This window comes from Callospermophilus lateralis, chromosome 11 (assembly GCF_048772815.1).
Source record: "Callospermophilus lateralis isolate mCalLat2 chromosome 11, mCalLat2.hap1, whole genome shotgun sequence".
Classification (NCBI taxonomy): Eukaryota; Metazoa; Chordata; class Mammalia; order Rodentia; family Sciuridae; genus Callospermophilus; species Callospermophilus lateralis.
This window is the reverse complement of record NC_135315.1, coordinates 1,629,136-1,633,497: the sequence shown is the minus strand read 5'-3', so window position 1 is coordinate 1,633,497 and position 4,362 is coordinate 1,629,136.

Genomic DNA, 4,362 nt, shown 5'->3' with positions numbered 1-4,362 from the left:
GACAGGCGGCCTGGGAACTGGCTCCGGCCCCTGTCCGCTGCCCTCATTTCCTCTGCCGGCTTCCTCTGCTGGGGGTGGGGAGGCCGTGGCCGCCTGTCCTGCTGCTGCTGGTTCCTCAGTGACAGGCAGGCAGGGCCCAGACGCTGAAGCCCTCCCAGCAGAGTGGCCCTCGGGGGCGGGGGGGGGGGTGATGCAAGTCTCTCCACCAAGGACCCAGCTGGGGACAGGACAGAGCGACCCCAGGCTCCGGGCAGCAGGCCAGGCTCCCTTGAGGTGATCTCGCCCGGACTCCCATCCGGGCAAGGCTGGGTTGGCTCCCTCAGGCCCACCTGGTCCTGCCCCCAGGGCCAGCCTCTGAGAGGGACAGGCCTCCTCAGAGCCCAGGAGGGCCTGGCAGGGAGCTGGGAAGTGCTCCCTGAGCAGGACAGGTGTTGGGGACAGCCATGCCTCAGACACATCCCAGCTCACCCCCACTGCCACGTCCGAGCATACCAGGGTGGTATGCTCCACCCCTGGCGTGCCCAGCAGGGCAAGTGGCTCTGGGGGCCTCCTGCCTGCACCCCTTCACACTGGGGTCAGGTCAGCCACCTCCCCTTGCTCTACTGCATGGATGTCCCTTTCTGGGGAGGGTCACAATTCACCGTACAGGGAGGAGGCTGCGGCCAGCCTGAGGCTGAAGCTGGGCGGGCTGCAGGCAAGGCCGTCAGCTCTGGCCCCGGAGGGCCCAGCACCCTGAGGGACCAGGGGCGACAGTCTGCACAGGGTCCTGGGGCTGCCTAGAAAGTGCCAAGACTGATTCCCCCGGTTCTGGAGGCCAGAGGTCAGGTCCAGGAGCCGCAGGGCCACGCTCCCCAGCAAAGTCCAGGGAGGGTCCTCGCCTCCCGTCCCTGCCTCTGTCCTCTCGTGGCTGTCTTTCTGCCAGTGTCTGTGCTCCCTCCTCAGGTGGCCCCCCGCCTGGCATGGCCTCGTCCTAACGCATTCCGTCTCCATGAGCTAGTTCCCACGTGGCCCCCTCTGAGGTCCTGGGTGGGCACGAATTGGGTGACACCCTTCAACCAGCCTACACCTCCAGAGGAGCCCTGAGGAGGGACGGTGGCATCCAGGGAGCAGGCTCCCAGGCCATAGGCGAGTGAGGGGACTCTGGCGAGCCCCCAGAGTCTCGGGAGCCACCCACCCCACAGCAGGGGCTGCCGAATCTCACAAGACACTCGTCCACAGTCACGCAGTCCACACAGGTGGTCAGGGCTGGAGCACAGCGTGGGGGTCTGTGCACCCTGAAATGCACAGAGGCACAAGGCAGAGCCTTCCTACACGTTTCAAGTCACAGCCACCACAGGTCCAGCCAGGCCATCTGGGGGACTCAGGCCCACGCCAAAGCCAGCAGCACCAGTGGGCCCAGTTCAAGGTCACCCAAGAGAGAGGGTCTGGCCTGGGAAGGACCAGGGAAGGCGGCTCCAAGCCTGGGCTTTGACCACAGAAGCCACAGGTACAGACGGCGGAGGGCGTCCACTGCACCTGCGTGTGCCCAGGTGCGGGTGTGCGCGTCAGGTGTGTGTGGGATCAGTGGGCGTGAGGCACAGGGGCACGTGTGTGTACGTGTTCACGGGTGCATGAGCCTGCAGGGGCAGGTGGGTGGCTGGGCCCCGGGCAGGGTGGGAGCAGGCAGAGCCCATCTGAGGGAAGGGCACACCCCACTTCCTGGAGAATGTGCCAGAAGGGAGAGAAGGGGTTTCCCTCCCTGCCCAGGGCCTGGGACCTCACATCTCCTCCCTGGGCCTCATGAGCTCCCTCCTGGGCTCCCAGACCACTGCCCAGCACGGCCAGGGCTCCTGTCCCCAGGAGACGCTCTGCCTTCACCAGGCCCCACAGCCCCAGGCTGCATGAGTCGGGGTCACAGCTTCCTGGTTTCCAGGGCCCATCGTGAGCCAGGAAGCAGGACGGGGATAACACCCGGCTGTCCCAGGGCACCTTCTTGGGCCCTTGAGCCCCCTGAGTCCCTCACCACTGTGCTGCTCGGCCAGGCCTGGTCTGGGACTCGGCCTCCTCGGCTGCATGGTCACTGTGGGCCCTGGTGCGCCTGCTGTGTGCCTGGCCACACAGGGACCTGGGAGGAGCCACTGTCCTGGTGAGGCTGGGCCTCCCCAGAGGGGAGGATGTGAGCTGAGGGCTGGAGGATGGGGTGGGCAGTGGGGAAGGTGCTGGCCCAGCTGCCCTGTCCGCCACGAGTCTCCACACACTCCAAGTGCTGCTGACTGGTCCAGGACATCTGACCAGGGACAGCCTTGACAAACACTGTCCAGGTACCAGCTCGGCTTACTGTCCACACCAGGGAGGACACCACAGCCCCAGCTTAGAGATCAGGAAACGGAGGCCCAGACAGGGCCAGGTGCACAGGAGGGGGCTGGTGAGCCGTGCCCGGAGGCCTGGGGGTGATGCACCGCCACCCAGCGCTGCCAGCACCTAGGACAGCTCCAGGCCCAGGAACCACAGCACCCTGATGGAGGCCTGAACCAGCAGGAACCTACTGAGCCCCCCGCACCCCCCCCATCCAGAGGCTGGGAGTGAGAAACGGGTCACCCCTGCCCTGGAGCACCCAGCAGGAGCGGTAACCCCACCCCTCAAGGTCAAACACCACCTCCTTCCCAGCCCCCTCCAGCTGCCCCTGTCACCCTTCATTTCTTGGTTTCCATTCTCTGCCCACCTGGTCTACCCAGGAAAAGGCTTCACCTGTGCAGAGCTGATCTCAGAGAGGCTGGGTGATTGGCCCAAGACCACCAGCATAAAAGCCACCTGACTGCCACTGCCATGGGACGTTCCCCAGTCACCCGTCTTGGGTGTCAGAGAGCCAGGGAAGAGCCAGACCCAGATGAGCAACTCTTCCTGGGCTCCCCTGCGCTGGCCCATACCACCCCAGGAGTGAGCATCCAGGCCTGTCCCCTAAGCACCCTGTCCTGCCCAGTATGGCTGGTGGGGGTGGAGGGGGCCCAGGCAGACCCCAGCAAGTGCCAATGGCCTCCACCCCCAGCTCAGCCTCTGCAGTCTCAGACACATCTGCCCACACCACCTATACCATCAGATTGCAGTCACCTCCGTGCAGACCAGGACCAACTCCTATGATGGACCAAGAGCTGGTCATGGGCACAGGACACAGGCTGGAGACCGTCAAGACCCTGTGCCTGGTGCTGCAGTGACCAGAGAGTGACCCATAAACAAACTGCAACCATTGACAACATGAGCCCCCTCTTCCCTGGGTTTTGCTGGCCCCAGAGGACCACCCACAGATGCCAGCTGAGCTCAGAAAGGACCATCTCTCTCTCCATTATGGGGATGAAGAGAGTGAGCAAGCCACTGTGGTCACAGGGAGCCTCAGGCACCAGGTTGTGCCCCAAGAGTGTCTGGCATAGCTACATGCCTCCAGAGCAGCCCAGGCTCCAGCACTGTCCCACTGGACAGATGGGAAAATGGAAGCCCAGAGAGTCAGGGAAGGACAGAGGAATCTCAGTGGGGGACAGCAGATTCTGAACGCTGGGCTAAGTACAGCCAGAGGCTCCTGCCTCTCCTTCCAACACACGGAGCCCTCAGGACCTGTGGGTTACCCCTGCAGGAGCATTCTCTCCCATCCCATCACCTCCTGGGTAGCCCCAGGACAGGTGCGGTGCCCGGGGTACAGTCATGGCGGGGCTCTCTCGTTCCTCCCAGCAACCTTCTTCCCTCCTAGGTCATTAAAAGGACACGTTGTAATGACACTGATCACAGCTGGCTACCAAGTCTGTGCCCATGCTCAGAGCTGCTGTTCCCCTACGGTGGGGAGGGTCTCTCTTGCCCTGGACACCTGGTTCAGCGTCAGGGTGCAAAGACCCCCACCAGGAGAAGTCTGCACCCAACAGAGAGAGCGAGACTGAGGTGGGCCAAAGGGCTCCTCCCTCCTGGGTCAGTCCTAGCGTCCACCTCCACTCCCCAGCAGTCCCAAGGCCGCCCATCTGAGCCTGGACCTGCTTCCCAGCAGGAAGACCCATGCTTGCTGGACAACATCTGGCATGGCATGGGGCCTTCCCTAGCCCATGGCCAGCTCCCAGCTCCTGGATGCTGGTGTGTGGCCTGGGGTTGCTCAGCCCCTACCTCAGCCCGCCAGTTACTGCTGCTGCTGCTGGGCTCTGAGCCATCTGATGATGGTGGCACTGTGGTCTCTGAGCCCCTCAGGTCACCCCGGGAAGTCATTTCCAAGCAAGTGATACCCATGGCCCTTAGCCAAGCAGACAGCCCTCCCCCAGGAACAAATGCCTTCAGACCTGGTCTGCCCAGGGGACCCCGTGCATCACTGCCCATGCTGGCCCCCCTCCAGGGAGGAGACCCAGGAGAGCC